Genomic DNA, 22,255 nt, shown 5'->3' on the forward strand with positions numbered 1-22,255 from the left:
GGTTAGAAAGGAGGTTTACCAAGATGTTGCACTGAGAGCGTGCAGAGGAGATTTACCAGGATATTGCAGTGGAGAGAATACAGAGGAGTTTACCAGGATGTTGCACTGGAAGGGGACAGGGGCGATTTATCAGGATGTTGCACTAGAGAGGATACAGAGGAGATTTACTAGGATGTGGCCCTGGAAGGGTACATAGTAGATTCACCAGAATGTTGCATTAGTTAGGGTGCAGAGGAGATTTCCAGGATGTTGCACTAGACAGGGTACAGAGGAGATTTACAAGCATGTGGCTCTGGGAGCATACCGAGTAGATTCACCAGAATGTTGCACAAGTTTTGGTACAGAGGAGAATTACAAGGATGTTGTACTACTGAGGGTAGAGAGGAAATTTAACAGCATATATCAGTGGACAGTGTACAGAGATGTTAACCAGGAGTTGCACTGGTGAGTTTACAGGGGAGATTTACCAGGATGTTGCACTGGACAGAATAAAGAGTAAATTTACCAGGATGTTGCAATAGAGTGTGTTGGGAGGAGATTTACCAGGTTGTTGCACTGGAGCGAGTACAGAAGAGATTTACAAGATTTTGCACTAGTCAGGGTACAGAGGAAATTTACCAGGATGATGCACTTGAGAAGTTTCAGCGGAGATTTAACAGGATGTTGCACTGGAGAGGGTACAGAAGTGATTTTCCAGGACGTTGCTCTGGAATGGTACAGAAGAGATTTAGAAAAATGTTGCACTATTGGGATTACAGAGAAGATTTAACAGGATTTTGCACTGGAAAGTGTACAGAGGAGATTTAAAAGGATATTGTGCTAGAGAGGATTCAGAGGAGATTGATCAGGATGTTGCACTGGCGAGGGTACAGAGGAGATTAGCACGATGTTGCACTGCGAAGATACAGTAGTGATTTACCAGGATGTTAAAAAAGTGAGGGTATAGAGGAGTATTACCAGGATGTTGCACTGGAGGGGGTGCAGAAGACATTGATCACGATGTTGCACTGGAGAGGTTACAAAGGAGATTTACCAGGATGTTGCACCGAGAGCGTGCAGAGAAGATTTACCTGGATGTTGGAGTGGATAGTGTACAGAGTAGTTTTACCTGGATGTTGAACATGAGACGGAACAGGGAGATTTACCAGTATGTTGCACTAGAGAAGATACGAAGTAGATTTACCAGGTTATTGCACTATAGAGGATACAGAGGAGATTTACCAGGATGTTGCACTTGAGAAGTAACAGCGGAGATTTACCAGGATGTTGCATAGGAGAAGGTACAGAAGTGATTTTCCAGGATGTATGCATTGGAGCGGTACAGATGAGATTTAGAAAAATGTTCCACTAGATGGATTACAGAGGAGATTTAACAGGATTTTGCACTGGAGAGTGTACAGAGGAGATTTAAAATGATATTGTTCTTGAGAGGATTCAGAGGAGATTGACCAGGATGCTGCACTGGCGAGGGTACAGAGGAGATTAGCAGGATGTCGCACTGCGAGGATACAGAAGTGATTTACCAGGATGTTACACTAGTGAGATTACAGAGCAGAATTACCAGGATGTGGCACTGAAGAGGGTGCAGACTAGATTTACCACGATGTTGCACTGGAGAGGTTGCCGAGGAGATTTGCCAGGTGATATTGCATTGTAGAGAGTACAGGGTAGATTTAGCAGAATATTGATCTAGAGAGGGTAGAGAGAAGAATTCTCAGGATGTTGCACTGGAGAGGTTAGAAAGGAGGTTTACCAAGATGTTGCACTGAGAGCGTGCAGAGGAGATTTACCAGGATATTGCAGTGGAGAGAATACAGAGGAGTTTACCAGGATGTTGCACTGGAAGGGGACAGGGGCGATTTATCAGGATGTTGCACTAGAGAGGATACAGAGGAGATTTACTAGGATGTGGCCCTGGAAAGGTACTTAGTAGATTCACCAGAATGTTGCATTAGTTAGGGTGCAGAGGAGATTTCCAGGATGTTGCACTAGACAGGGTACAGAGGAGATTTACAAGCATGTGGCCCTGGGAGCATACCGAGTAGATTCACCAGAATGTTGCACAAGTTATGGTACAGAGGAGAATTACAAGGATGTTGTACTACTGAGGGTACAGAGGAAATTTAACAGCATATATCAGTGGACAGTGTACAGAGGTGTTAACCAGGAGTTGCACTGGTGAGTTTACAGGGGAGATTTGCCAGGATGTTGCACTGGACAGAATAAAGAGTAAATTTACCAGGATGTTGCAATAGAGTGTGTTGGGAGGAGATTTACCAGGTTGTTGCACTGGAGCGAGTACAGAAGAGATTTACAAGATGTTGCACTAGACAGGGTACAGAGAAAATTTACCAGGATGATGCACTTGAGAAGTTTCAGCGGAGATTTACCAGGATGTTGCACTGGAGAGGGTACAGAAGTGATTTTCCAGGACGTTGCACTGGAATGGTACAGATGAGATTTAGAAAAATGTTGCACTAGTGGGATTACAGAGAAGATTTAACAGGATTTTGCACTGGAAAGTGTACAGAGGAGATTTAAAAGGATATTGTGCTAGAGAGGATTCAGAGGAGATTGTCCAGGATGTTGCACTGGCGAGGGTACAGAGGAGATTAGCACGATGTTGCACTGCGAAGATACAGAATTGATTTACCAGGATGTTAAAAAAGTGAGGTTATAGAGGAGTATTACCAGGATGTTGCACTGGAGAGGGTGCAGAAGACATTGATCACGATGTTGCACTGGAGAGGTTACAAAGGAGATTTACCAGGATGTTGCACCGAGAGCGTGCAGAGAAGATTTACCTGGATGTTGGAGTGGATAGTGTACAGAGGAGTTTTACCTGGATGTTGAACATGACACGGAACAGAGGAGATTTACCAGTATGTTGCACTAGAGAAGGTACGGAGGAGATTTACCAGGCTATTGCACTATAGAGGATACAGAGGAGATTTACCTGGATGTTGCACTTGAGAAGTAACAGCGGAGATTTACCAGGATGTTACATAGGAGAAGGTACAGAAGTGATTTTCCAGGATGTATGCATTGGAGCGGTACAGATGAGATTTAGAAAAATGATCCACTAGATGGATTACAGAGGAGATTTAACAGGATTTTGCACTGGAGAGTGTACAGAGGAGATTTAAAAGGATATTGTTCTAGAAAGGATTCAGAGGAGATTGACCAGGATGCTGCACTGGCGAGGGTACAGAGGAGATTAGCAGGCTGTTGCACTGCGAGGATACAGAAGTGATTTACCAGGATGTTACATTAGTGAGGTTACAGAGGAGAATTACGAGGATGTGGCACTGGAGAGGGTGCAGACTAGATTTACCACGATGTTGCACTGGAGAGTTTGCCGAGGAGATTTGACAGGAGATGTTGCATTGTAGAGAGTACAGGGTAGATTTAGCAGAATATTGAACTAAAGAGGGTAGAGAGAAGAATTCTCAGGATGTTGCACTGGAGAGGTTAGAAAGGAGGTTTACCAGGATGTTGCACTGAGAGCGTGCAGAGGAGATTTACCAGGATGTTGGAGTGAAGAGGGCACAGAGGAGATTTACCTGGAGGTTTTACAGGAGATGGAACAAAGGAGATTTAACAGTAACTTGCACTAGAGAGTGTACGGAGGAGAGTTACCAGGTTATTGCACTATAGAGTTTGCATGGAGATTTTCCAGGTTGTTCCACTGGAGAGGTACAGAGGATATTTAAAAGATGATGTTTTGGCGAAGGTACAGAGTTGATTTAACAGCATGTTGCGCTAGAAGGATGCAGAGGAGATTTACTAGTTAGTTGCACTGGATGGGTTACAGAGGAGATTTACCAGGATATTGCACTATTCAGGGTACAGAGAGATATAGCAGGATTTTGTACTAGAGACGTTACAACGGATATTTACCAATATGTTTCACTGGAGAGGGTACCGAGGTTATTTACATGGATGTTGCACCGGAGCAGGTACAGAGGAGATTTACGAGCATGTTGCACTGGAGAGGGTACAGCGGAGATTCACCAGGATGTTGCACTGGAATGAATACAGAATAGATTCACCAGAATGTTGCATTTGTGAGGGTACATAGGAGATGTACCAGGATGTTGCACTAGAGAGGGTACAGAGGAAATTTACCATGATATTGCAGTGGAGAGAATACAGAGGAGTTTACCAGGATGTTGCACTGCAAGGGGACAGGGGCGAATTACCAGGATCTTGCACTAGAGCGGATACAGAGGAGATTTACTAGGATGTGGCCCTGGAAGGGTACATAGTAGATTCATCAGAATGTTGCATTAGTTAGGGTGCAGAGGAGATTTCCAGGATGTTGCACTAGAGAGGATACAGATGAAATTTACGAGGATGCGGCCCTGGGAGGGTACCGAGTAGATTCACCAGAATGTTGCACAAGTTATGGTACAGAGGAGAATTACAAGGATGTTGCACTAGTGAGGGTACAGAGGAAATTTAACAGGATATATCAGTGTACACTGGACAGTGTACAGAGGAGTTTACCAGGATTTGCACTGGCGAGTTTACAGGGTAGATTTACCAGGATGTTGAACTATACAGAATAAAGAGGAAATTTACCAGGATGTTGCAATAGAGTGTGTTGTGAGGAGATTTACCAGGTTGTTGCAATGGAGCGAGTACAGATGAGATTTACAAGACGTTGCACTAGACAGGGTACAGAGGAGATTTACCAGGATGTTGCACTTGAAAAGTTTCAGCGGAGATTTACCAAGATGTTGCACTGGAGATGGTACAGAAGTGATTTTCCAGGATGTTGCACTGGAGTGTTACAGATGAGATTTAGAAAAATGTTTCACTAGTGGGATTACAGAGGAGATTATAGAGGATTTTGCACTGGAGAGTGTACAGAGGAGACTTAAAAGGATATTGTGCTAGAGAGGATTCAGAGGAGATTGACAAGGATGTTGCACTGGCGAGGGTACAGAGGAGATTAGCACGATGTTGCACTGCGAGGGTACAGAAGTGATTTACCAGGATGTTACACAAATGAGGGTACAGATGAGAATTATCATGACGTGGCACTGGAGAGGGTGCAGAAGAGATTGTTCACGATGTTGCACTGGAGAGGTTGCCGAGGAGAGTTACCAGGAGATGTTGCATTGTAGAGAGTACAGGGTAGATTTAGCAGAATATTGAACTAGAGAAGGTAGACAGAAGAATTAGCAGCATGTTGCACTGGACAGGTTACAAAGGAGACTTACCAGGATGTTGCACCGACAGCGTTCAGAGATTATTTACCTGGATGCTGGAGTGGATAGGGTACAGAGGAGTTTTACCTGGATGTTGAACATGAGATGGAACAGAGGAGATTTACCAGTATGTTGTACTAGAGAAGGTACGGAGGAGATTTACCAGGTTATTGCACTATAGAGGATACAGAGGAGATTTACCAGGATGTTGCACTTGAGAAGTTACAGCGGAGATTTACCAGGTTGTTGCACAGGAGAGGGTACAGAGGTGATTTTCCAGGATGTTGCATTGGAGCGGTACAGATGAGATTTAGATACATTTTGCACTAGAGGTATTACAGAGGAGATTTAACAGGATTTTGCACTGGAGAGTGTGCAGAGAAGATTTAAAAGGATATTGTTCTAGAGAGGATTCAGAGGAGATTGACCAGGATGCTGCACTGGCGAGGGTACAGAGGAGATTAGCAGGATGTTGCACTGCGAGGATACAGAAGTGATTTACCAGGATGTTACACGAGTGAGGGTACGGAGGAGAATTACCAGGATGTGGCACTGGAGAGGGTGCAGACGAGATTTACCACGATGTTGCATTGGAAAGGTTGCCACGGAGATTTGTCTGAATAGGTTGCATTGTAGAGAGTACAGGGTAGATTTAGCAGAATTTTGAACTAGAGAGGGTAGAGAGAAGAATTCTCAATAATGTTGCACTGGAGAGGTTAGAAAGGCGGTTTACCAGGATGTTGCACTGAGAGCGTGCAGAGGAGATTTACCAGGATGTTGGAGTGGAGAGGGCACAGAGGAGATTTACCTGGATGTTGAACAGGAGATGGAACAGAGGAGATTTGCCAGTAAGTTGCACTAGAGAGGTTACGGAGGAGACTTACCAGGTTATTGCACTATAGAATTTACAGAGGAGATTTGCCATGATGTTCCACTAGAGATGTACAGAGGATATTTAAAAGGATGATGCTTTGGCGAAGGTACAGGGGTGATTTAACTTGATGTTGCGCTAGAAGGATGCAGAGGAGATTTACTAGTTAGTTGCACTGGATGGGTTACAGAGGAGATTTACCAGGATATTGCAATAGTCAGGGTACAGTGAGATATAGCAGGATGTTGCACTAGAGAAGTTACAACGAAGATTTACCAAGATGTTGCACTGGAGAGGGTACCGAGGTGATTTACCAATATGTTGCACCGGAGCAGGTACAGAGCAGATTTACGAGCATGTTGCACTGGAGAGGGTACAGAGGAGATTCACCAGCTTGTTGCACTGGAATGAATACTGAGTAGATTTACCAGAATCTTGCATTAGAGAGGGTACATAGGAGATGTACCAGGATGTTGCACTAGAGAGGGTACATAGGAGATTTACAAGGATGTGGCCCTGGGAAGGTACCGAGTAGATTCACCAGAATGTTGCACAAGTTATGGTACAGAGGAGAATTACAAGGATGTTGCACTCGTGAGGGTACAGACGAAACTTAACAGCATATATCAGTGGACAGTGTACAGAGGAGTTTACCAGGATTTGCACTGGTGAGTTTACAGGGGAGATTTACAAGGATGTTGCACTGGACAGAATAAAGAGGAAATTTACCAGGATGTTGCAATAGAGTGTGTTGGGGTGAGATTTACCAGGTTGTTGCACCGGAGCGAGTACAGAAGAGATTTACAAGATGTTGCACTAGACAGGGTACAGAGGAAATTTACCAGGATGATGCACTTGTGAATTTTCAGCGGAGATTTATTAGGATGTTGCACTGGAGAGGGTACAGAAGTGATTTTCCTGGATGTTGCACTGGAGTGTTACAGATGAGATTTAGAAAAATGTTGCACTAGTGGGGTTACAGAGGAGATTTAATAGGATTTTGCACTGGAGAGTGTACAGAGGAGATTTAAAAGGATATTGTGCTAGAGAGGATTCAGAGGAGATTGACCAGGATGTTGCACTGGCGAGGGTACAGAGGAGATTAGCACGATGTTTCACTGCGGGGATACAGAAGTGATTTACCAAGATGTTACAAAAGTGAGGGTATAGAGGAGAATTACCAGGATGTTGCACTGGAGAGGGTGCAGAAGACATTGATCACGATGTTGCACTGGAGAGGTTGCCGAGGTGATTTTCCAGGAGATGTTGCATTGTAGAGAGTACAGGGTAGATTTAGCAGAATATTGAACTAGAGAGGGTAGAGAGAAGAATTACCAGGATGTTGCACTGGAGAGTTTACAAAGGAGATTTACCAGGATGTTGCACCGAGAGCGTGCAGAGAAGATGTACCTGGATGTTGGAGTGGATAGGGTACAGATGAGTTTTACCAGGATGTTGAACATAAGATGGAACAGAGGAGATTTACAAGTATGTTGCACTAGAGAAGATACGGAGGAGATTTACCAGGTAATTTCACTATAGAGGATAGAGAGGAGATTTTCCAGGATGTTCCACTAGAGAGGCACAGAGGACATTTAACAGAATGTTGCATTGGCGAAGGTACATATGTGGTTTAAACAGAAGTTGCACTAGAAGGATGCAGAGGAGATGTACTAATTAGTTGCACTGGAGGGGTTACAGAGGAGATTTACCACGATATTGCACTATTCAGGGTACATAGAGATATAGCAGGATGTTGTACTAGAGAAGTTACAGCGGAGATTTACCAAGATGTTTCACTGGAGAGAGTACCGAGGTGATTTACACGCATGTTGCACTGGAGCAGGTACAGAGGAGATTTACGAGCATATTGCACTGGAGAGGGTACAGAGGAGATTCACCAGGATGTTGCACTGGAATGAATACAGAGGAGATTTCCAAGGATGTTGCATTAGCGAATGTACAGAGGAGATTTACCAGGATGTTGCACTAGACAGGTTACAGAGGAGATTTACCAGGATGTTGCACTAGACAGGTTACAGAGGAGATTTACCAGGACGTTGCACTTGAGAAGTTACAGCGGAAATTTACCAGGATGTTGCAATTTAGTGGGTACAGAGGTGATTTTCCAGAATTTTTCAATGGAGCGGTACAGATGAGATTAACTAGGTTAATGCACTAAAGAGTGTACAAAGGAGATTTACCAAGATGTTGCACTAGAGAGGGTGCAGAGGAGATTTACCAGAATGTCGCACTGCAGATGGTACAGAGGATATTTACAAAAATATTGAACTAGAGAAGGTACTGAGGAGATTTTGCAGGATGATGCTCTAGAGAGGGTGCAGTGGAGATTTACGAGGATGTTGCACTGGAGATGGTATAGAGAAGATTTACCAGGATGATGCACTAGAGAGGACACAGAGGAGATTTAGCAGGATGTAACACTGCAGAGGGTATAGAGAAGATTTACCAGGATGTTGCACTGGAGAGGGTACAGTGGAGATTCACCAGGATGTTGCTCTAGAGATGGTACAGGGAAGATTTACCAGGATGTTGCCCTGGAGAGAGTACAGTGGAGATTTACCAGGATGTTGCAACGGAGGGGGTTTAGAGAAGCTTTACCTAGTTGTTGCACTGGCGAGGGTACAAAGGAGATTTACCAGGATGTTGCAATAGTTAGAATGCAGAGGAGATTTACCAGGATGTTGCACTGCAGAGGGTACAGAGGAGATATACAAGAATGTTGCACTGAAGGGAGTACATAGGAGATTTAACAGGCTGTTGCAATGCAGAGGATACATAGGAGATTTATATGGATGATGCATTAGAGAGGGTACGGAGGAGATTTACCAGGATCTTGCACTGGCGGGGGCACAGAGAAGATTTACCAGGATGTTACAATGGAAAGAGTGCAGAGGAGATTTCACAGGATATTGAACAGGCGCAAGTACAGAAGAGATTTATCAGGGTGTTGCACTAGAGAGGATTCAGAGGATATTCACCAGGATGTTGCACTGGTGAGGGTACAAAGGAGATTAACTGGCATGTTGCACTGGGGAGGGAACAGAGGAGATTTACCATGATGTTGCACTGGCGATTGTACAAAGGAGAATAACCAGGATGTTGCACCGCAGAAGGTACAGAGGAGATTTAACAGGATGTTGCACTAGCGAGAGTGCAGAGTAGATTTACCAGGATGTTGCACAGGCGAGGGTAGAGAAGAGATTTACTAGGATGTTACACTGGAGAGGGTACAGAGGAGATTCATGAGGATGTTGCACTGGAGAGGGCACAGAAGAGATTTACCACGATGTTGCTCTGTAGAGAAAACAGGGGTGATTTACCAGAATCTTGCACTGGAGAGGGTACAGAGGAGATTTACCAGGATATTGCACTTGAGATTGTACCGAGGAGATTTACCACGATTTTGCCCTGCAGAGTGTATATAGGAGATTTACAATGATGTTGCACTAGAGACGGTACAGAGGAGATTTACCAGTATGTTGCACTAGAGTGGGTGCCGAGGAGATTTACCAGGATGTTGCACTGGCGAGGTTACAGATGAGATTTACCAGGATGTTACATTAGAGAGGGTATATAGGAGATTTACCAGGATGATGCACTGTATAGGGTACAGAAGATATTTACCACGCTGTTGCACTGGCGAGAGTACAGAGAAGATTTACCAGGGGATGTGGCACTGTATAAAGTACAGGGGAGATTTACCAGAATATTGCACTAGAGAGGGTACGGAGGAGATTTACCAGGATGTTGAACTAGAGAGGTGCAGAGGAGATTTACCAGGATGTTGCACTAGAGAGGATGCAGAGGAGATTTAACAGGATGTTGCATTGTAGATGGTACAGAGCAGATTTACCAGGATATTGCAGTGGAGAGGGTAACGAGGAGATTTAACAGGATGTTACACTGGAGAGGTTTTAGAGGAGTTTTAACAGGATATTGCACTAGAGAGGGTGCAGAGGAGATTTAGCAGGATGTTGGACTGCAGAGTGTAGAAAGGAGATTTACACAGATGTTGCAATAGAGAGGGTACAGTGGGGATTTACCAGGATTTTGCACTGGTGAGGTTACAGAAGAGATTTACAACGATGTTGCACAGGCGAACGTACAGAGGATATTTACCAGGGGATGTGGTACTTTAGAGAACACACGGGAGATTTACCAGAATATTGCATTAGAGAGTGTACAGAGGATACTTACCAGGATTTTGCAACAGAGAGGTGCAGAGGAGATTTACTAGGATGTTGCACTAGAGAGCATGCAGAGGACATTTACCAGGATGTTGCACTAGAAAGGGTACAGACGAGAATTACATGGATGTTGCACTGGAAAGTGTACCTAGGAGATTTAACAGGATGTTACACTGGAGAGGATATTGAGGAGTTTTAACACGATATTGTAAAAGCGAGGGTGCAGAGGAAATATACCTGGATGGTGCACTGCAGAATGTAGAAAAGAGATTTACAAGGATGCTGCACTAGAGAGTGTACAGAGGAGATTTTCCTGGATTTTGCACTGCAGAGAGTACAGAAGAGATTTATCAGGATTTTACACTGGAGAGGGTAGTGAGGATATTTAGAAGGTTGTTGCATTGGCGAGGGTACAGAGGAGATTCAACAGGATGTTGCAGTGGAGAGGTTGAAGAGGAGATTTACCAGGATGTTGCACTGGAGTGAGTACAGAGGAGATTTACCAGGATGTTCCACTAGAGAGGATACAGAGAAGATTTACCAGGATGTTGCACTGGAGAGTTTACAGAGAGATGTACCAGGATGTTGAAAAGCAGAGGGTGCAGAAGAGATTAACCAGGATGTTGCACTGGCGTGGTTAAAAGTAGATTTTCCAGGAGGTTGGAGTGGAGAGGGTACATAGGAGATTTACCAGGATGTTCCACTGGAGAGGGTACAGAGGAGATTTACCGGGTTATTGCACTGCAGTGGGTACAGAGGAGCTTTACCTGGATGTTACACTAGAGAGGGCACAGCGGAGACTTACAAGGATGTTGCACTAGAGAGTTACAAGGGGATTTACCAGGATGTTGCACTGGAGAGGGTACAAAGGAGATTTACCAGGATGTTGCAGAGAGAGGGTTGCAAAGGATATTTAAAAGGATGTTGCACTGGCGAAGGTACAGAGCAGATTTAACAGGATTTGCACTAGAAAGGGTGCAGAGGAGATATACTAGGTAGTTGCACTCGAGAGGTTAAAGAGGAGAATTATATGGATATTGCATTGGACAGTGTACAGACGTGATTTACCAGGATGTTGCACCGGAGCAGATAAAGAGGAGATTTATCAGCAAGTTGCACTGGGGAAGGTACAGGGGAGATTTACCAGAATGTTGCACGGGACAGAATACAGAGGAGATTTACCAGGATGTTGCAATAGAGAGTATACAGTGAGATTTACCAGGATGTGGCACTGGAGCGGGCACAGAGGAGATTTACCAGGATATTGCAATAGGCATGGTACAGTGGTGATTTAGCAGGATATTGCACTAGACAGAGTACAAAGGAGATTTACCAGGATGTTGCACTAGAGAGGTTACAGCGGAGATTTACATGGATGTTGCAATGGAGAGGGTACATAGGTGTTTTTCCAGGATGTTGCACTGGAGAATGTACAGATGAGATTTAGCAGGATTTTGCACCGAGAGCGTGCAGAGGAGATTTACCTGGATGTAGCTCTGCAGAGCTTGCAAAGGTGGTTTACAGGAATGTTGCACTGCAGATGGTGCAGAGGAAAATTAGAAAATTGTTGCACTAGAGGGAGTTCCGAGGAGATTTATCAGGATTTTGCACTGGAGAGATTACAGAGGATATTTAACTGGATGTTGTACTGGAGAGTGTTCAGAGAATATTTAACAGGATATTGCACTTGACTGGACTCAGAGGAGATTACTAGGATGTTGCACTGGAGAGATTACAGAAGAGATTAGCAGGATGTTGCACTAGAGAGGGTGCGGAGGTTATTTACCAGGATGTTGCACTGCAGAGTATGTAGAGGTGATTTACAAGGATGTTGCACTGGAGAGTGTACATAGGAGATTTACCAGGATGTGGCACTGGAGGGGTACAGTAGAGATTTTCCAGGTTATTGCACAAGACAAGGTACAGAGAAGATTTTGCAGGATGTTGCACTTGAGAAGTTACAGCGGAGATTTGCCAGAATGTTGCACTGGCGAGGCTACAGAGGAGATTTATCAGGTTGTTGCAACATGGCAGAGGGTACAGAGCAGACTTACAAGAATGTTGCACTGAAGGGAGTATACTGCAGATTTAACACGATGTTGCACTGCAGAGGGTACAGAGGAGATTTGCAAGGATGATGCACTAGATAGGGTACAGACGTAATTTACCACGATGTTGCACTGGAGAGGTTACAATGCGAGTTGTAACAGGATATTACACTAGAGAGGGTGTAGAGGAGATATACCACGATATTGAACTGCAGAGTGTAGAGAGGAGAGGAGAGAGAGCAGAGGTGATTTACATGGAAGTTGCACTAGAGCTTGTACAGAGGAGATTTACGAGGATGTTGCACTGCAGAGGATACAGAGGAGATTCACCAGGATGTTGCACTGTAGATGAGTACAGGGGAGATTTACCAGAATATTACATTAGAGAGGGTACAGAGGATATTTACTTGGATGTTGCACTAGAGAATGTGCAGAGGAGATTTAGCTGGATGTTGCACTAAAGAGGTTTTAGAGGAGATTTACCAGGATTTTGCACTAAAGAGAGAACGGAGAGATTTACTAGGATGCTGCACTGGAGAGGGTACCGTGGAGATTTACCAGGATGTTACACTGGAGAGGGTAAAGAGCAATTTTAACAGGATATTGCACTAGAGAGGATGCAAAGGAGATTTTCCAGGATGTTACACTGCAGAGGTTAGAGAGGAGATTAACAAGGATGTTGTACTATAGAGGCTACAAAGGAAATTTACCAGCATGTTACACTGGAGAGGGAACAGAGGAGATTCAGCACGATGTAACACTGGAGAGTGTAGAGAGGAGATTTAGCAGGTTGTTGCGCTTGTGAGGGTACACAGGAGCTTCAACAGGATTTTGCAGTAGTGAGGTTGCAGAGGAGATTTACCAGGGTATTGAACTGGATAAGGTAAAGAGGAGATTTACCAGGATGTTGGACTAGAGAGGATAGAGAGAAGATTTTCCAGTATTTTGCACTTGAGAGGATAGAGAGGAGATTTACCTGGATGTTGCCCTGTAGAGGGTACAGAGCAGATTAGCTTGATCAGCACTACAGAGGGAGCAGAGCAGAATTAACAGGATGCTGCACGATGGAGTGTACAGAGGAGACTTACCAGGATGTTGCACTGGAGAGGGTACAGAGGAGATTTACCGGGTTATTGCGCTGCAGAGGGTACAGAGCTGTTTTACCAGGATGTTATACTAGAGAGTGCACAGCTGAGATTTACATTGATGTTGCACTGGAGAGGGTAAATAGGTGTTTTTCCAGGATGTTGCAATGGAGAATGTACAGAGGAGATTCAGCAGGATGTTGCACCAAGTGCGTGCAGAGGAGATTTACCTTGATGTTGCTCTGCAGAGCATGCAGAGGTGATTTACAAGGATGTTGCACTGCAGATGGTGCAGAGGAGATTTAGAGAAATATTGCACTATAGGGCGTACCGAGGAGATTTAACAGCATTTTGCACTAGAGAGTGTACACACGATATTACCTGAATGTTGTACTGGAGAGTCTACAGAGAATATTTAACAGGATATTGCACTTGAGACGACTCAGAGGAGATTATTAGGATGTTGCACTGGAGAGATTACAGAGGGGATTAGCAGCATATTGCACTAGAGAGGGTGCAGAGGTTATTTACCAGGATGTTGCACTGCAGAGCATGTAGAGGTGATTTAAAAGGATGTTGCATTGGAGAGTGCAGAGGGGATTTACCAGGATGTGTCACTGGAGGGGGTACAGAGGAGATTTACCAGGTTATTGCACTAGACAAGGTACAGAGAAGATTTTCCAGGATGTTGCACTGGGGAGGTTACTGCGGAGATTTGCTAGGATGTTGCACTGGAGAGGGTACAGAGGAGATTTATCAGGATGTTGCAACTGAGTGGTTATAGAGGTAATTTACCAGGTGCTGCACTGGAGAGGGTACTGAGGACATTTACCAGGATGTTACAATGCAGAGTGTACAGAGGCGATTTACCAGGCTGTTGCACTGGAGAGGTTGCAGAGAAGATTTACCAGGATGTTGCACTGGAGGGAGTACAGAATAGATTTACCAAGATGATTCAATGGAGAGGGTGCAGAGGAGATTTTACAGGTTGTTGAACAGTGGAAGGGACAGAAGAGGATTAAAAGGATTTTGCACTAGAGAGGATTCAGAAGAAATTTACCACGATGTTGCACTGGAAATGTTAAAGAGGAGATTTGCACTGCAGCGTGTTGAGAGGAGATTTACCAGCATGTTGCACTGCAGAGGGTACAGAGGAGATTCAACAGGATGTTGCACTATAGAAGGTGCAAAGCAGATTTCCCAAGATATTGCACTGTAGAGGGTACAGATGATATATACCAGGAAGTTCCACTAGAGAGGATACAGAGAAGATTTACCAGGATGTTGTTCTGGAGAGGGTGCAGAATAGATTTACCAGGATGTTGCACCGAGAGCGTGCAGAGGTGATTTACCATGATATTGCACTAGTAGGATGCTGTGCTATTGAGGATTCAGAGGAGATTTACCGGGATGTTGCACTGGAGAAGTTACAGATGAGATTTACCAGAGTGTCGCACTGGAGGGATACTGAGGAGATTTACTAATATGTTGCACTAGACAGGGTAGAGAGGAGATTTACCAGGATGTTGCACTAGAGAGGTTACATCGGAGAAATACCAGGATGTTGCAATGGAGAGGGTACAGAGGAGATTTACCACAATGTTGCACCAGAGCGGGATATAGAGGAGACTTAACAGGTTGTTGCACTGGAGAGGGTACAGAGGACTTTTCCCAGGATGTTCCAATTCAGAGCGTACAGAAGTGTTTTACACGACTGTTGCACTGAAAGGAGTACATTGGAGATTTAACAGGATGTTGCATTGCCAAGGGTACAGAGGAGATTTACAAGGATGATGAATTAGAGAGGGTATAGAGGAGATTTACCAGAATCTTGCATCGGAGAGAGAGTACAGGGGAGATTTACCAAGATGATACAATTCAGAGGGTGCAGAGGAGATTTAACAATATGTTGCACAGTGGAAGATACACGAGTTTAATAGAATGTTGCACTACAGTGGATTCAGAGGAAATTTACCAGGATGTTGCACTATGGAGGGTACAGAAAAGATTTACCAGCATGTTGCACTGGAGAGAGTGCAGAGGAGATTTATCAGGATGTTGCATTGTAGGGTGTACAGAGGTAAATTACCAGGATGTTTCACTGGAGAGGTTACAGCGGAGATTTACCAGGATGTTGCACTGCAGAGGGTACAGAGGAGATTTACCAGGATGTTACATTGGAGAGCATAGAGAGGACATATAGAAGGTAGTTGCAGTGGTGAGCGAACAGAGCAGATTCAACAGTATGTTGCAGTGGAGAGGTTGCAGAAGAGAATTACCAGGATGTTGCACTGGAGAGAGTACAGAGGAGATTTACCATGAAGTTCCACTAGAGCGGATACAGAGAAGATTTACTAGGGTGTTGCATCGGAGAGAGTACGGAAGTGAATCACCATGATGTTGCACTGGAGAGCGTACAACGGAGATATACCAGGATGTTGCACTGGAGAGGGTGCAGAGGAGATTTACCAGAATCTTGCACTGGAAAGGGTACAGAGGTGATTTACCAGGAGGTAGCATTGGCGAGGATACAGAAGAGATTTACCAGGTTGTTGCACTAAAAAGGCTACAGATGAAATTTACCAGGATGTTGCACTGGAGAGTGTACAGGAGAGATTTACCACGATGTTGCAATTTAATGGGTGCAAAGGAGATTTATCAGGATGTAGCACTATAGAGAGTACTGGAAAAATTACCAGAATATTGAACTAGAGAGGGCGCAGAGGAGATGTTCTAAGATGCTGAACTAGCGAGGGTACAGAGCAGATTTAACAGGATGTTGAACTGGAGATTGTACTAAGGCGATTTACCACGATGCTGCACTGGAAAGGGTACAGTGCGAGTTTTAACAGGATATTGCACTAGAGAGGGTGTAGAGGCGATTTACCACGATGTTGAACTGCAGAGTGTAGAGAGGAGAGGAGAGCGTGCAGAGGTGATTTACATGGAAGTTGCACTAGAGAGTGCACAGAGGAGATTTACGATGATGTTGCACTGCAGAGGATACAGAGGAGATTCACAAGGATGTTGCACTGTATAGAATACAGGGGAGATTTACTAGAATATTACATTAGAGAGGGTACAGAGCAGATTTACCTGGACGTTGCACTAGAGAGTGTGCAGAAGAGATTTAGCTGGATGTTGCATTAAAGATGTTGCAGAGGAGATTTACCAGAGTTTGCATTAAAGAGAGAACGGGGATATTTACCAGGATGCTGCACTGGAGAGGGTACCATGGAGATTTATCAGGATGTTACACTGGAGAATGTAAAAAGCAATGTTAACAGGATATTGCACTAGAGAGCGTGCAAAGGAGATTTACCAGGATGTTGCACTGCAGAGGGTAGAGAGGAGATTTACAAGGATGTTGTACTATAGAGGCTACAGAGGAGATTTACCAGGATGTTGCAATGGAGAGGGTACAGAGGAGATTCACCAGGATATTACACTGGAGAGGGAACACAGGATATTCAGCAGGATGTAACACTGTGGAGTGTAGAGAGGAGATTTAGCAGGTTATTGCACTTGCGAGGGTACACAGCAGATTCAACAGGATTTTGCAGTAGAGAGGTTGCAGAGGAGATTTACCAGGGCGTAGAATTGAAGAGGGTACAGAGTAGAGTTACCAGGATGTTGGACTAAAGAGGATACAGAGACGATTTTCCAGGATTTTGTACTGTAGAGGTTAGAGAGGAGATGTGCCATGATGTTGCACCAAGAGCATACTGAGGTAACTTTCCAGTATGTTGCCCTGTAGAGGGTACAGAGCAGACTAGCATGATCAGCATTATAGAGGGTGTAGAGAAGAATTAACAGGATGTTGCACGACGGAGGTTAGAGAGGAGATTTACAAGGATGTTGCACTAGCAAGGTTACAGAGAATCTTTACCATGATGTTGCACTGGAGAGCGTACAGAGAAGATTTACCAGGATGTTGCACTGCAGAGCTTGCAAAGGGGATTTACAAGGAATTTTCACTAGAGATGGTACAGTAGAGTTTTACCAGGATGTGACACTGGAGAGGTTACAGAGGAAATATAAAAAGATGTTGCACTGGCGAGGGTACGGTGGAGATTTATCTGGATGTTACACTAGAGAGGGTACAGAGCCGATTTACAAGGATATAGCATTGGAGAGCGTACAGAGGAGATTCACCACGATGTTGCACTGGAGAGTGTACAGAGGAGATTTACCAGGATGTTGCACTGTAGAGAATACAAGGGAGATTTATCAGAATATTGCATTAGCGAGAGTGCAGAGGAGATTTACCAGGATGTTGCACCAGAGAGTGTACATAGAAAATTTACCAGGATGTTGCACTTAAGTGGATGCAGAGGAGATTTACCAGGATGCTGCATTAGAGAGTGTAGAGAAGAGATTTTCCAGGATGTTGCTTAGAGAAGGTTCAGTGGAGATGACTTTTACCAGGATGTCACACTGGAGAGACTTTAGATGTGGTTTAACAGGATGTTGCACTGGCGTGTGTACAGAGGAGATTTATCAGGATGTTACACTAAAGAGGGTACCGAGGAGAATTAGCAGAATGTTGCACTGGAGAAGTTACAGAAAAGATTCACCAGCATGTTGCACTAGAAACGGATAGTTGCGCTGTTGAGGATACAGAGGAGTTTTGCCAGGATGTTAAACTAAAGAATGTACAGATGAGATTTACCAGAATTTTGCATTGGAGAGGACACAGAGGAGATTTACTAGGATGTGGCTTTGGGAGGGAACAGAAAATAATCACCAGAATGTTCCACTAGAAAGTGTACAGAGGAGATTTATCAGAATGTTGCCCCAGTGACGGTACAGAGGATACTTACCAGGATATTGCACTGATGAGGGAACAGAGGAGATTTACCAGGAATTAGCACTGGAGAGGGAACTGGGGAGTTTCACCAGAATGTTGCACAGGAGAGGTTACAGAGGTGATTTCTAGGATGTTGCACTAGAGAGGGTACAGAGGAGATTAGAAAATGTTGCACTAGAAACGATGCAGAGCAGAGTTAACGGGATGTTGCACAGCAGAGGGTAAAGAGGAGATTTACAAGGATGTTGCACTGGTGAGGGTACAGAGGAGATTTTCCGGCATGTTGCACTTGAGAGAGTGCAGAGGAGATTTACCAGAATGTTGCATTGCAGAGTTTACAGAGCGATTTACCAGGATGTTGCACTGGAAAGGGTACAGAGGTGATTTATCAGGATGTTGCACTGGCGAGGGCACGGAAGCGATTTACCACGATGTTACACTAGAGAGGGTAAAGAGGAGATTCACCAGGATGTTGCTGTGGATATGGTACAGAAGTGATTTGCCACGATGTTGCACTGGAAAGTGAAAATAGGTGATTTACCAGGATGTTGCACTGTAGAGTGTACAGGGTAGATTTACCAAAATATTGCACTGGAGAGGGTGCAGAGGAGATATACTAAGATGTTGCACTAGAGAGGGTACAGAGCAGATTTACCAGGATGTTGCACTGGAGAGTGTACCGAGGAGATTTACCAGGATGCTGCACTGGAGACGGTACAATGCGAGTTTTAATATGATATTGCACTAGAGAGGTTGAATAGGATAATTACCACGATGATGAACTGCAGAGTACAGAGAGGAGAGGAGAGCGTGCAGAGGTGATTTACATGGAAGTTGCACAAGAGAGTGTACAGGGGAGATGTAACAGAATATTACTTTAGAGATGGTACAGAGGAGATTTACCTGGATGTTGCACTAAAGATGTTGCACAGGAGATTTACCAGGATTTTGCACTAAAGAGAGAACGGGGAGATTTACCAGGATGCTGCACTGGAGAGGGTAACGTGGAGATTTACCAGGATGTTACACTGGAGAAGTAAAGAGCAATTTTAACAGGATATTGCACTAGAGAGGATGCAAAGGAGATTTAAAATGATGTTGCACTGCAGAGGGTAGAGAGAGGATTTACAAGGATGTTGTACTATAGAGGCTACAGAGGAGATTTACCAGGATGTTGCACTGGACAGGGTACAGAGGAGATTCACCAGGATGTTATACTGGCGAGGGAACAGAGGAGATTCAGCAGGATGTAACACTGCAGAGTGTAGAGAGGAGATTTAGCAATTTGTTGCATTGCGAGGCTACACATGAGATTCAACAGAATTTTGCAGTAGAGAGGTTGCAGAGGAGATTTACCAGGTTGTTGAACTGGAGAGGGTCCAGAGGAGATTTACCAGGATGTTGGACTAGATAGGATACAGAGAAGATCTCGCAGGATTTTGCACTGGAGAGGATAGAGAGGAGATTTGCCAGGATGTTTCACCGAGAACGTACTGAGGTGATTTAGCAGGATGTTGCCCTGTAGAGGGTACAGTTTAGACTAGCATGATCAGCACTACAGAGGGTGCAGAGCAGAATTAACACGATGTTGCCCGACGGAGGGTTAAGAGGAGATTTACAAGGATGTTGCACTAGCAAGGGTACAGAGAAGATTTACCAGGATGTTGCACTGCAGAGCTTGCAGAGGTGAGTTACAAAGAAGTTGCACTAGAGATGGTACAGTGGAGATTTACCATGATGTTGCGCTGGAGATGGTACAGAAGAGTTTTACCAGGATGTGACACTGGACAGGTTACAGAGGAGGTTTAAAAGGTGTTGCACTGGCTAGGGTACAGAGGAGATTTATCTGGATGTTATACAAGAGAGGGTACAGAGGAAATATACAAGTATGTTGCATTGGAGAGGGTACAGAGGAGATTCACCACGATGTTGCACTGGAGAGGGTAGAGAGGAGATTTACCAGGATGTTGCACTGTAGAGAGTACAGGGGAGATTTACCAGAATATTGCATTAGAGAGAGTACAGAGGAGATTTACCAGGATGTTGTACCAGAGAGTGTGCAGAGGAGATTTACCATGATGTTGCACTAAAGTGGATGTGGAGGAGATTTAGCAGGATTTTGCACAAAAGCGGGTACAGAGGAGATTTAACCGGAAGTTGCCCTAGGGAGCGTAGAGAGGAGTTTTTCCAGGATCTTGCACTGTAGAGAGTACAGGGGAGATTTACCAGAATATTGCATTAGAGAGAGCACAGAGGAGATTTACCAGGATGTTGTACCAGAGAGTGTGCAGAGGAGATTTACCATGATGTTGCACTAAAGTGGATGCAGAGGAGATTTAGCAGGATTTTGCACAAAAGCGGGTACAGAGGAGATTTAACCGGAACTTGCCCTAGAGAGCGTAGAGAGAAGTTTTTCCAGGATGTTGCTTAGAGAAGGTTCAGTGGAGATTTATCAGGATGTTGCACTTGGAGAGTTTACAGTGGAGATTAGCAGGATGTTGCACTAGAGAGGGTACAGTGGAGATTTACCAACATGATGAACTAGCGGAGCTACATATGTCATTTACCAGGTAGTTTCTCTAGAGAGCATACTGAGAACATTTACCATGATTTTGAATCGAGGGCGAGCAGAGATGAACCAGGATGTTACACTGGAGAGTGTACAGTGGAGTTTTAAGCGGATATTGCACTAGGGAGGGTGCAGAGGAGATTTACAAGGATGTTGCACTGCAGACGGCATTGAGGAGATTTATAAGAATGTTACACTGGGGAGGTTAGAGAGGAGATTTAGCAGATTGTTGCACTGGCGAGGTTACAGAGGAGATTCAGCAGGATGTTGCAGTGGAGAGGGAGCAGTGGGATTTACCAGGTTTCTGCACTGGAGTGGGTGCAGAGGTGATTTACATGATGTTGCACTGTAGAGTGTAGAGAGGAAATTTTCAAGGATGTTGCACTAGATAGGCTACAAAGGAGATTTACAAGGATGTAGCACTGGAGAGGGTGCAGATGAGATTTAACAGGATGTTGCCCTGGAGTGGGTACAGATCTCAAGTACCAGGATGTTGAACTGGAGAGGGTACAGAGGAAATAATTAGGATGGCCACTAGAGAGGGTGTAGAGCAGAATTAACAGGATGTTGCACTGCATAGTGTGCAGAGATGATTTACGAGGAAGTTGCACTGGTATGTATAATAGAGCTTATTTACCAGGCTGTTTCGCTGGAGAGATAAAAAGGACTTTTATGAGGATTTCACACTGGAGAGACTATAGAGGTGATTTAACAGGATGTTGCACTGGCGAGGGAACAGAGGAGATTTACCAGAATGTTACACTAAAAAAAGTGCCGAGGAGAATTAGCAGGATGTTGCACTGAAGAAATTACAGAAGAGATTCACCAGCATGTTGCACTAGAGAGGGTACAGAGGAGATATATAAGTATGTTGCATTAGAGAGGTTACAGAGGAGATTTACAAGGATGTTCCACTAGAGAGGTACAGAGAAGATTTATCAGGATGATGCACTTAAGAGAGTACAGACGAGATTCACCAGGATGTTACACTGGAGAGGATAGAGACGAGATTTAGCAGGTTGTTGCACTGGCGAGGGTACAGAGCAGATTCAACAGGATGTTGCAGTGGAGAGGTTGCAGTGGCGATTTACCAGGATGTTGCACTGGAGATGGTACAGTGGAGATTTACCAGGATGTTCCACTAGAGAGGATACTGAGAAGATTTACCAGGATGTTGAACTGGAGAGTTTACATAGCAGATTTACCAGGATGTTGCACTGAGATCATGCAGAGGAGATTTACCAGGATGTTGGAGTGGACAGTGTACAGAGGAGATTTACCATGATGTTGCACTGGAGAGGGTATAGAGGAGATTCATCAGGATGTTGCACTGGTCATGGTACAGAGAAGATTTACCAGGTTATTGCGCTGTTGAGGATACAGAGGAGTTTTGCCAGAATGTTAAACTAGAGAATGTAACGACGAGAATTACCAGCATTTTGCAT

This window comes from Pristiophorus japonicus, chromosome Y (genome assembly GCF_044704955.1).
Source record: "Pristiophorus japonicus isolate sPriJap1 chromosome Y, sPriJap1.hap1, whole genome shotgun sequence".
Classification (NCBI taxonomy): Eukaryota; Metazoa; Chordata; class Chondrichthyes; family Pristiophoridae; genus Pristiophorus; species Pristiophorus japonicus.